The following is a 12,793-nucleotide window of genomic DNA, read 5'->3' on the forward strand; positions in this document are numbered from 1 at the left end:
CCTTTGGGCTGCGGATGTCCTCGGCATGCCTGCTGCTCCTGTCATGGGCCCATTGTTCTATTGTTTACTGTATTTGTGCACTCTGCTGTGTTTTCTGTGTACTGTTCCCTTAAGAAGGAGATGCAGAGTAACCAGGTGACCCTGTCCGCCCAATGGGAACCTCAAAATTGTCCTGTATATAGCGTAAGGGGGAGGAGTTACCCCAGTCTAAGACCAGTTAAAGTGAAAACCTTGTGCTAAGCAGAGCTCCATGTGAGCTACAGTGTGGAAGGGAGGTGGAAGAAGTGTGAGTTGGCTCCAGAGGGAAGCCTGAAGATAAACTCCTAATCTAATCAAGCGACAGCGCCATTCTGCAAGTGTTCCCCGCACAGTTGGTGAGTCATACCCTGGCGGTGTCAGTAAATTGGACCTTGGGAGAACCCTAGTCAGCATGGTATCTCTCTTAATCTCCAAGTCTCAAGTCTAATTCAAGTGGATGAAAAGCACCATAAGTCCCAGCAAGGCAACAGGGCTCCCAAGGGTTACACTGGATCCACTCCACTCTGCTCTGTACTGTGAGTATTGTACTTCTGCCTCAATAAAGGACAGTTATCCGTAACACGACATTAGTGTTTTTATTGCACCGTACCTGGCCCAGGAGAAGCTGTGTCCACTTCGGACTGTGTATAGGCTAACGGTGCTCTGGTGTCACAAAGTGATAAGTTTACCTTACACCCCCCGTGTCACCACAACCTTTGGCGTGCATGAGCAGGATTCGGTTGTGTGCCTCCCAGTCTGAACTGTTTGTCGGTACTACAGAGACTGTCAGCATTTCATTGTACAGGACTGAATAAATAAAGGGAGAATACTTTATTGTCGGCTATACTGTACAGTATTTGGAAGCTGTGACCAGAGATTGTGTTGCTCATTACTGTCAGCATGTGCAAGCTGTCAACTGAGCTCATGCTGCACCAGAAAGTTTGTTCCGCTCCAGGAGGGGTTAATCCAGACTGTGCAAAGTGTGCAAAGAAAGCCTGCCAAGCAAAACACCTGCCCCCGGGTGTGGGAACCAAGTTGCTGTCCAAGCCCAAAGTGGAACTCAAAGGACCCCCCCCCCTGTTGCATGGGGGTTGAATAGGCTACATGGATGACATACTTCCTATCAGCGGCCATTTTGGCAGAGTCAGCTAAAACCGGGACCATGGAACCCCACCTACCAGAGATACCTTGTGTGCTGCAAAGGAAGATGATGGCGGCGAACACCCAACAAGTCATGGCGGCTGACGCTGAAGTGTTTGCGGCCCTGGCCGGAACCTCAAGGGCCAGATGGAAGATCCGTAGAGCATGCCCGTGCCGCTGCCGAAGAGCGAGGCCAGCTGGAAACTCCACCAGCGGTCTGAAGTCCTGTGGCCACACCAGCATCCTACAGAGCACTTTCACCAATGCGGCTCTCACCTCACTATAGATCCTGGGGATCGTGGGCAGAGATCCAGATGGACGAGTCCAGCATGAGTACCCTGGCGGAAACCGGCTTCTTCACTCCATCCTCTTATTCTAGACCAGAAAGGGTGTCCACCTGCCCACAACCAGAGCCCAAGCCAAAACCACCCCTGTTGCAGTGGTGGGTGTTCGGCGACAAGCCAGGACTGATAAAGTATATGAAGGAGAACCGCCTGCCCCTACCCGAGAAGCAGCCACCCTCCGACCAGATGTCCCCAGAGTTAGTTGTCCCTATCTCTGCTGTGCCGAGGAAGAAATTGAGGCTCTTCACTACTGTGCCACGTCCCCCTGTTGCTCAGGTTTGGCCAGATGAGCAGCCCCAGTGGAGGGTGATGCGTATGTCCAGGTTGTGGTAACGGTCAGCCCACACATCACATTTATCCATAGTCTCCTGGGTCCACACAATCAATGCACCGGCTGGTGCAAAAGCCAGACCCCTGGCACACCTCAGCAGGAGAAGTCCCCAACATGGGTGGGATCCCCAGCCTCCTCCATGCTAAGTCCACCAAAAAGAAAAAAAATATGTATGGCACAGTAAAGCCTACCTCCAATTTTTGTTCCAGTTTAGGTAAAAAAAAACACCTGTTACTTCAGTTCCAGTTCTTCACTAACTACCCTGGGTGGCTCATCAATAGGGAGGGGAGGAATATTGATGAGCTGGGCAGCACTGCGGATGGCGGCCGCTGATGTCAGAGTGCCAGTAACCCCGCCTGTGCCAGTTAGCACTTAATTAGCATATAGGGAAAAACAAAGCTGACAGTTTTCCTTTAAGTGCAATGCCCCAGGACTGCTTAACCTTATGTTTTTCTAGTTAAAAGTGCTCTTAGCCAAGAAGTAACCACTACGCATTAATACCCACAATATTCTGTGCACTTCCTAAGTCTTCATGTTTTCTCTAAATTTGTGCAAAAATCACCAAAGTGCCTTAAACTTGTGCCAAAAAAATAAAATGTTCTAGTCAGGATTGCCTAGTGGTCAGGAATGTACAGCCTAGACAGTCTTGTTATGTACTCAGTAATGTCTTATTCAGTCTTCTGATATTTGATTTTGTCTCACAATTTAGTCAATACTGCATAAAGCCAGACAGTAATAATATTCTCAAATGTTTTGTAGTCTGAACTGTATTTTTAGTCAGGATGTATTGTCTCCTCTCTACATATTCTACACCCTCCTTAATAATTGTCTTCTGAGGTTCAGCCAAAATTCAAGGGGATACATTGGCTGAAATGTTGACAAGAGACATACAGACTCCTTCCTTTGTACGAGTCCCTTAGATGTGGCCATAAGGTGTTCTCTGTGTTCTTCTTGGGGGAAGATGCAATAAGCCAATGGGCCCCATGGCAAAGGACCGGTAGTGATGGATAGCCTTTATATAGTGATGGTACGCATCATATGTGTGTACCCTATTGACAACCGCGTTTCCTACGATGCCTGTTTATTGATGGTGTTTTTGTAATTTACTTTACTTTGTACTTTTAATAAAACGTTAATGTATAAAAAAAAAAAAAAAAAACACCTAGTAATGTGATTCTTGGGTAAAATATACTGTATGGCACTTAACCTCAAAATGCGAGTGGTCAGCATCGAAGGCACCAACCACACAGAGGAAATTTCTGCAACTTTGCATTAACCGGATGCCACCTAAGGACAAGCCGGCTTGCGGTGTTTGACGCGGGCTCCTGACCTTAGCCCATGTCATACCAGCCGGCTCCCAGCTGATTCCTCTAATAGCTGACATGCGGAGATTGCCACGGCCGGCTATTAACCCTTTAGATTGCCACTGTCAAGGTTCACAGTGGCGTCTAAAGGGACATTTAAATCATCTCTGGTGGTCCAGTGGGGTGGATCTCCCCCCGCAGCGCGATTGCGTGGCGGGGGGGATCCAATGTGGAGGTGGCCGGAGGGCTTACCTCTCCTGCTGTGGCTTTCCCAGTTCTGTGATTGATAGAGCCTGGCTGAATGGCTGAACCAGGCTTTATCAATCAAGCGCAGAGCACACAGATCAATGTGGTTCTTTAAAAAAAAGTAAAATAAAAAGTTTAAAAAAAAACACCTATTAACCCCTTCCATATTAAAAGTTTGAATCACCCCCCTTTTCCCAAATTTCAGATAAAAATATGTAAACATAATAAAAATAAGCATATGTGGTATCGCCGCGTGAGTAAATGTCCAACTATAAAAAAATAATGTTCATTAAACTGCACGGTCAATGGCGTACGTGTAAAAAAAATTCCAAAGTTCAAAATTGCGTATATTTGGTTGCTTTGTATTCCGTAAAAAAATTAATAAAAAGCAAGCAAAAAGTCCCATCAAAATAAAAATGGTAATGATAAAAACTTCAGATCACGGCACAAAAAATTAGCCCTCATACATCCCTGTATATGGAAAAATAAAACAGTTATAGGGGTCGGAAGATGACAATTATACACATACTAATTTTGGGGCGTGTAGTAAAATAAAATAAAAACCTATATAAATTAGGTATCCTGGTAACCGTATGGACCTACAGAATATAGATCTGGTGTCATCAGCGGACAGCAGCGCGGACATCAGTGATGGCGCTGATGTCCGCCATTAACCCCTCAATACAGATCACGGCATCTGTGGCAATGCGGTCATTTAAATGGATTATCAGATCGCCCACGGTGCTGCCATGGAGATCCAACATGAAAGCCGGAGGTCCTCTTACCAGCTCCGGCCGTCATCACGGGGTCTTCTCATCTGGTCTGACATCGAGCAGAACAGAGAAGATCGCAGATAATACATGTATAGCATTGTTCAGTATATGCAAACTAATGATTGCTATAAATAGTCTCCTATGGGGACTATAAAAGTGAGAAAAAAATAGTAAAAAATAAGTTTTAAAAAATGGAAGAAAGCCCCTCCCCCAATAAAAATTGAAATGGGCCCCTTTTTCCTATTTTATCCCAAAAAACATAAAAAAAAATTGATAAAGATACTGCGTGTGTAAATGTGCAAACTATCAAAATATAATGATAATGATCCAAAATTACTGCTATTTTTGTCACATTTTATTCCCCCAATTTTTTTTTTTATAAAAAGTGATTAAAGAGTTAAATATAAGCAAATGTGGTACCAATAAAAAGTACAGATCACAGAGCATAAAAATGAGCCCTCATACTGCCCTGTATACGAAAAAATTAGAAAGTTATAGGTGCTCAAAATAGGGCAATTTTAAACATACTAATTTTGTTAAAGGGGTACTCCCTGGACGTCACTCCTTGGTCCTTTAAGTTGTTGTCACTTCTGATGTTGAAGCGTTTTTATCCGCTATTGCTGGGCTGGACTCCATTATCCTGTTTCTAACCTCCACATTCAGTCCACACGAGTCCATGCGCGGCAGACCCGGCGGGGAGCTGGATATTATAATTTTGCATTTCTGAAATATAAAAGGAGTTATGATTTTTTTGAAGGCGAGGAGGCTAAAATATAACTGGCTGCGTCCTTAAGGGGTTATAGAGGGGCTGATTGGTTCAATCAATTTCCACCATCCTACCAGCTTGGGGGTGGGGGCAGTTAATCTGTGCTGCTGACAGGACATTACAAAATAACCCCTTCCTCTCTTTAAACCTCCCCCATCCCTCCCAGAGCAGGAACCAATACCAGAAGACACTGGCTTACCAATGCCGGGGGGCATGAAGGGTCCTCCGACCGAGCCTGACAATACCAGATCTGGACATAGAGGGGGTCCTCCGACCGAGCCGGACAATACCAGACCTGGACATAGAGGGGATCCTCCAACCGAGCCAGACAATACCAGACATGGACATAGAGGGGGTCCTCCGACTGAGCAGGACAATACCAGACCTGGACATGAGGGGGTCCTCCAACCAAGCCTGACAATACCAGACCTGAACATGAGGGGTCCTCCGACCGAGCTTGATAATACCAGATCTGGACATAGAGGGGGTCCACCGACCGAGCTTGACAATACCAGATCTGGACATAGAGGTGGTCCTCCGACCGAGCCGGACAATACCAGATCTGGACATGAAGGGTCCTCCGACTGAGCTTGAAAATACAAGACCTGAACATGAGGGGTCCTCCGACCGAGCCTGACAATACCAGATCTGGACATGAAGGGTCCTCTGACCGAGCTTGACAATACAAGACCTGAACATGAGGGGTCCTCCGACCGAGCCGGACAATACCAGACCTGAACATAGAGGGGGTCCTCCGACCAAGCCGGACAATACCAGATCTGCAGGAAGTGGAGGAAAAAAGCGGAGGTAGCGTCGGGTGCGGTGTAGGTCTTTAGCTGGTATAGGTGGGTACCCTGGTAGGGGTAGCGTATTCCTTGCCGGTGATGGTAGCTTGGTATGCAGGCCAGCAGCATGAGGATGGAGCCCAGAGGAGAGTCCGTAGAGAAAAGCATAAGTATAGGAGAAAAAAGCTGCGATGGTGCTCCCAAGGAAGTAACCCAAGTCGTGGGTATTGATGCAAATTAATTTATTCTTACAAAATAAGAAAACAAAGAAAATAATAAATAAATATAAAGCAAGACGCGTTTCGGGAGTGACAGCTCCCTTTTTCAATTGCAGGTGGTTGCTGTATGGCAAGGTAACAGGTATACGTGTTTAAATACATGAAAAAATTGCGCCAAAACCAGGTAAGCTGGTGACGTCATTTGGGGTAGATGCCGGGGCCAGGTAAGGGCCGGGAATTACAGACCTAAATAATAAAACATATTCAAAGAAGGGGCATGAAAACCACATAAAACATGTAAAAAATGCATAGGTATAGTCTTTTACAGGAGTATTTGGAAGTTCAAACTGAACCGCGAGAAATGTCCGTGGTGGCAACCAATCGGGAACCTGCCGGCGTCCGTGGGACCAATCAGGAGGCAGTAGGGGGAGGCTGTGCAGGGTTGCCGCTGTAGGGAATGAATGGAGACGAGCCTCTTGATGCTGATTGGCCGCTTGCTGCGAGAGGTGAAGAGGTGGCCAATCAGGAGCGAGCCGTACTAGGCTGTGTACAGTTACGATGTCATAGGGGAACATAGGCCGTATGGGGATATAGTCCAAAGATGTGGGCGGGATGCTGATTGGCTGTCTGAGGTCTTAGATGAGCCAATCAGAGGGGGGGCGTATAAATCAGAGTTGCGAGTCTATATCACTGGTGGCAGTAGAATAAAGTTCAAAAATGTCAGCCAATCACTGTAGGACCGGTCCGGGTGGCGGCCAATCAGAATGAAGACGTGTATATCCTCTACGCGAGATTCCTAGAGGCATCGGCGGCAAATCCATTTTGAATAATACGACCAATAGCTGCTTGGCAGGTCCCGGCGGCGACCAATCATAAAGCGGGATGTGTTGTAGTGCTGTCAGGATGCCGGTGTCAGACTTTATCATCGTCCGGGCGGGCTGTCATCTAATCTGGAGGTCATCGAAGTCCGGAGCACACTTGGAACTTGTCATGGAGGAGCTGGAAACCTGTAAGGGAGTAAAGAGGTAGAAGGGGAGGGGAGAGACAGGAGGTGTTGGCGGCGGCTTACTGTCAGCTTGTCCCGCAGTGAGGAAGCATCTGGTGCAGCTGTCATAGAGGTCCGGAACACACTCGGAACTTGTCATGGAGGAGCTGTAGACCTATAGGGAGTAAAGAGATAGAAGGGGAGGGGAGAGACAGATGGTTTTGGCAGCGGCTTGCTGTCAGCTTGCCCCGCAGTGAGGAAGCATCTGGTGCGGCTGTCATGATGTCATCGGGACCTTGTGCTGCCATTATCTGGTATCAGTGGGTGGACCGGGGGTATGTATTACGTGATGTTTTCGATGTATTCATTCAGACCAGAGGGTATCAAAGTTTTGAGGGTGAAGATCCAGAAATGTTCACGTTTCCTCAGTACTAGGAAGCGGTGGGCGGTGTCGGCGGAGATGTGTTCAATGGGTGTGATGGTGTGACACCTGAAGTCGCTGCTGTGCTTTTCCGCTGCATGCCTGGAGACACTATGAAGTTGGTACCCCTTGGTGACATTGGATCTGTGCTTGTTAATGCGCTGATTAAGTGGCTGGATGGTACGTCCGGCGTACTGGAGAACACAGGGGCACTTGAGGAGGTAGATCACGTAGGAGGTACTGCAGTTGATGAAACTCTTGATGGGGTAAGTGATGTTGGTGATCTTGGAGGTGAACTTGGTGCATTTGTTCGCAATGTTGTTGCAGCATTTGTAAAGGGGTTTGCTGCACTTGTATGAGCCGGTGACAGGTGGGGTGTCCAGCAGGGTAGTTTGTTTCTTTGGTGCTTTGAGCTTACTGGGAGCCAGCATATTTTTGAGAGACCCGTTTTTTCTGAAAGTGATGTTAGGTCTGGGTGACAAAATGTCTTTAAGGAAGGGGTCCAGCAGGAGGGTTTTCCAGTGGTCAGTGATGATTTTCTTGATGTTCTTGTGGTCATCATTGTAGGTAGTGATGAAGTTGAAGGAGTGGGTATGTTCAGGTTGGTCATTGTTGGTGACCTTAGGTTTCAAGCACTCTTTCTGTGAGAATTTGCTAGCCTTGAGTTTGCTCTGGTTGATGAGTGAGGTGGGGTAGCCTTTGGATTTGAAGCACTGGTCCAGGATTCTACTTTGGTCCACAAAGTCTGAGGGTTCGGTGCAGTTTCTTCTGATTCTTTTGTATTGACCAAAGGGGATGTTCTGAGTCCACTTCTTAAAATGGCAGCTGTCATAGTTGAGGTAGCTGTTCCCATCCACTGACTTGAAGTAGGTCTTAGTCTGGACCTGGTTGTCCTTGGTGTGGTAGACAATGACATCCAGGTATTCAATGGAGTCCCCTGAGTGGTTAGAGGTGAATTGGATGTTCCAGGAGTTTTCAGTGAGGGACGTAAGGAAGTTGTTAAGATTCTCCTTAGAGCTGTCCCAGATGATGAAGATGTCATCTATGTATCTTTTGTACAGTATGCAGTCTTTGAATAGTTCATGTCTGTACAGTACAGTATCTTCAAAGTGCCCCATGAAGAGGTTAGCGAGACTAGGTGCGAATCGGCTCCCCATCGCTGTGCCACAGCACTGGTGGTAGATGCTGCCGTTGAACTGGAATGTATTGTTCTGCAGGATGAAGAGGATGCTGTCCAAGATGAATTAGCGCTGGAGTGGTGGCATGGTGGGATCACTCTGAAGAAAGTGGGATACTGAAGCAATTCCCAGTTGGTGGTTAATGATGGTGTACAGTGATGTAATGTCCATAGTCAGCAGGCTGTAGTGACTTTCCCACTTAACCTCGAGGATGAAGCTGATGAAGTCTGTGGTGTCCCTGGTGTAGGAGGGTAGCGCTTGGACGTATGGCTGTAGGATGGCGTCCACGTACTGTGACAGATTCGATGTCAAGGAGTTGATGCCGGCAATGATAGGTCTGCCGGGTGGGTTCTTTTGGTCTTTGTGGACTTTTGGCAGGTAGTAGAACAAAGGGCTGTCTGGCTCTGCGATGTTAATATAGTTGTACTCCTGCTTTGTGATGATGCCCTCTGTCAGACGATGGTTGAGTAATTTGCTGAGTTCTTTCTGTTGGTCAGTGATGGGGTTTCTTGACAACTTGCTGTAGGAGGTGCGGTCGGAGAGGAGCCTTTGTGATTCCTTCAGGTAGTCTGTTCTGTTAAGTAGGACGATGCCGCCGCCCTTGTCAGCTGATTTAATGACTATGTCGAGGTCATCTGCCAGTTCGTTGATGTTTTTTTCTGTTAAGATGTCAGGTTGCTGGAGCCCTTAGGTCAGTTGCAAGGCTAGCAAATTCTCACAGAAAGAGTGCTTGAAACCTAAGGTCAACAACAATGACCAACCTGAACATACCCACTCCTTCAACTTCATCACTACCTACAATGATGACCACAAGAACATCAAGAAAATCATCACTGACCACTGGAAAACCCTCCTGCTGGACCCCTTCCTTAAAGACATTTTGCCACCCAGACCTAACATCACTTTCAGAAAAAACGGGTCTCTCAAAAATATGCTGGATCCCAGTAAGCTAGAGGCACCAAAGAAACAAACTACCCTGCTGGACACCCCACCTGTCACCGGCTCATACAAGTGCAGCAAACCCCTTTGCAAATGCTGCAACAACATTGCGAACAAATGCACCAAGTTCACCTCCAAGATCACCAACATCACTTACCCCATCAAGAGTTTCATCAACTGCAGTACCTCCTACGTGATCTACCTCCTCAAGTGCCCCTGTGGTCTCCAGTACATTGGACGTACCATCCAGCCACTTAATCAGCGCATTAACAAGCACAGATCCAATGTCACAAAGGGGTACCAACTCCATAGTGTCTCCAGGCATGCAGCGGAAAAGCACAGCAGCGACTTCAGGTGTCACACCATCACACCCATTGAACACATCTCCGCCGACACCGCCCACCGCTTCGCAATACTGAGGAAACGTGAAAATTTCTGGATCTTCACCCTCAAAACTTCTTTGACACCCTCTGGTCTGAATGAATACATCGAAAACATCACGTAATACATACCCCCGGTCCACCCACTGATACCAGATAATGGCAGCACAAGGTCCCGATGACATCATGACAGCCGCACCAGATGCTTCCTCACTGCGGGGCAAGCTGACAGCAAGCCGCTGCCAAAACCATCTGTCTCTCCCCTCCCCTTCTATCTCTTTACTCCCTATAGGTCTACAGCTCCTCCATGACAAGTTCCGAGTGTGTTCCGGACCTCTATGACAGCCGCACCAGATGCTTCCTCACTGCGGGACAAGCTGACAGTAAGCCGCCGCCAACACCTCCTGTCTCTCCCCTCCCCTTCTACCTCTTTACTCCCTAACAGGTTTCCAGCTCCTCCATGACAAGTTCCAAGTGTGCTCCAGACTTCGATGACCTCCAGATTAGATGAAAGCCCGTCCGGACGATGATAAAGTCTGACACCGGCATCCTGACAGCACTACAACACATCCCGCTTTATGATTGGTCGCCGCCGGGACCTGCCCAGCTGCTATTGGTCGTATTATTCAAAATGGATTTGCCAACGATGCCTCTAGGAATATCCCGTAGAGGATATACACGTCTTCATTCTGATTGGCCGCCACCCGGACCGGTCCTACAGCGATTGGCTGACATTTTTGAACTTTATTCTACTGCCACCAGTGATATAGACTCGCAACTCTGATTTATACGCCCCCCCTCTGATTGACTCATCTAAGACCTCGGACAGCCAATCAGCATCCCGCCCACATCTTTGGACTATATCCCCATACGGCCTATGTTCCCCTATGACATTGTAACTGTACACAGCCTAGTACGGCTCGCTCCTGATTGGCCACCTCTTCACCTCTCGCAGCAAGCGGCCAATCAGCATCAAGAGGCTCGTCTCCAATCATTCCCTACAGCGGCAACCCTGCACAGCCTCCCCCTACTGCCTCCTGATTGGTCCCACGGACGCCGGCAGGTTCCCGATTGGTTGCCACCACGGACATTTCTCGTGGTTCAGTTTGAACTTCCAAATACTCCTGTGAAAGACTATACCTATGCATTTTTTACATGTTTTATGTGGTTTTCATGCCCCTTCTTTGAATATGTTTTATTATTTAGGTCTGTAATTCCCGGCCCTTACCTGGCCCCGGCATCTACCCCATATGACGTCACCAGCTTACCTGGTTTTGGCGCCATTTTTTCATGTATTTAACCCCTTAAGGACGCAGCCCTTTTTCACCTTAAGGACTGAGCCCTTTTTCGCAATTCTGACCACCGTCACTTTACAAATTAATAACGCGAAAACGCTTTTACCGAATATTCTGATTCTGAGATTGTTTTTTCGTGACATATTCTACTTTATTTTGGTGGTAAATTTTCGGCGTTACTTGCATCCTTTTTTGGTGAAAAATCCCAAAATTTCATGAAAATTTTGAAAATGTTGCATTTTTCTAACTTTGAAGCTCTCTAATTGTAAGGAAAATGGATATTCCAAATAAATGTTATTTTTATTCACAAATACAATATGTCTCCTTTATGTTGGCATCATAAAATGGACATATTTTTGCTTTTTGAAAAAATTAGAGGGCTTCAAAGTAGAGCAGCAATTTTCAAAAATGTCATGAAAATTGCTAAATCTGAAGGGACAGATGTTACAGAACTACAACTCCCAGCATGCCTGGGCAGTCTAGGCATGCTGAGAGTTGTAGTTTGGCAACATCTGGAGGGCTACTGTTTGGGCACCCCTGTAACAGTGGTCTCCAAACTGTGACCCTCCAGATGTTGCAAAACTACAACTCCCAGCATGCCCAGACAGCCTTTGGCTCTCTGGGCATGCTGGGAGTTGCAGTTTGGCCCCCCTAGTGGTTGCCACAGTAAAGATCGATTTACTTTCACTTTCAATCCCCCCCCCCCCACTGTGGATTCCCTACCTGATCAGGATCCTGCAGGCTCCAGCGAAGATCCCAGGTCCCCAGGCATCTTCTCCTGCAGGTACGGCCTCCATCTTCTTTCCAGAGCCCCTTGACATCCAGGGGCGGGCAGAACGGGGGGTTGCCATGGCAACCCCCTGTCCTGCGCTGCCATTGGTCAGAACTCCGTTCTGAGTAATGGCAGGGGATAGGAGTAGATCGCAGCTTTGCGATCTCACTCCAATCCTTTGGGTTGATCGGGGTTGTTGCTGACAACTCCGATCAGCCCTATTTTCCGGGTGATCGGGTCACCAGAGACCCGATCAGCCCGGAATTGGAGAAAATCGCATGTCTGAATTGACATGCGATTTTCTCCGATCGCCGACATGGGGGGGTCTCAGGACCCCCCTGGGCGATGTGCCAGGGTGCCTGCTGAATGATTTCAGCAGGCATCCGGCTCCGGTCCCAAACCGGCTAGCGGTGGGGACCGGATTTCCCACGGGCGTATGGATACGCCCTGCGTCCTTAAGAGGTTAAACATGTATACCTGTTACCTTGCCATACAGCAACCACCTGCAATTGAAAAAGGGAGCTGTCACTCCCGAAAAGCGTCTTGCTTTATATTTATATATTATTTTCTTTGTTTTCTTATGCTGTAAGAATAAATTAATTAGCATCAATACCCACGACTTGGGTTACTTCCTTGGGAGCACCATTGCAGCTTTTTTCTCCTATACTTCTGCAATACCAGATCTGGACATAGAGGGGGTCCTCTGACCGAGCTTGATAATACCAGACCTGAACATGAGGGGTCCTCCGACCGAGCCTGACAATACTAGATCTGGACATAGAGGGAGTCCTCCGACCGAGCCGGACAATATTAGACCTGGACATAGAGGGAGTCCTCCGAACGAGCCTGACAATACCAGACCTGAACATGAGGGGGTCCTCCGACCGAGTCGGACAAT

The 12,793-nt window shown here is 47.6% G+C and overlaps 1 protein-coding gene across 1 annotated transcript in view; it reads left to right on the top strand.

Annotated features, from left to right (window-relative positions):
- The window catches only part of LOC130327113 (1-phosphatidylinositol 4,5-bisphosphate phosphodiesterase delta-4-like), a 148,482-nt gene that overhangs the window by 77,604 nt on the left and 58,085 nt on the right, over window positions 1-12,793 (top strand). The gene's annotated exons all lie outside the window — the stretch shown is intronic.

The sequence above is a fragment of the Hyla sarda genome, unplaced genomic scaffold (assembly GCF_029499605.1).
Source record: "Hyla sarda isolate aHylSar1 unplaced genomic scaffold, aHylSar1.hap1 scaffold_292, whole genome shotgun sequence".
In the NCBI taxonomy this organism is placed as follows: Eukaryota; Metazoa; Chordata; class Amphibia; order Anura; family Hylidae; genus Hyla; species Hyla sarda.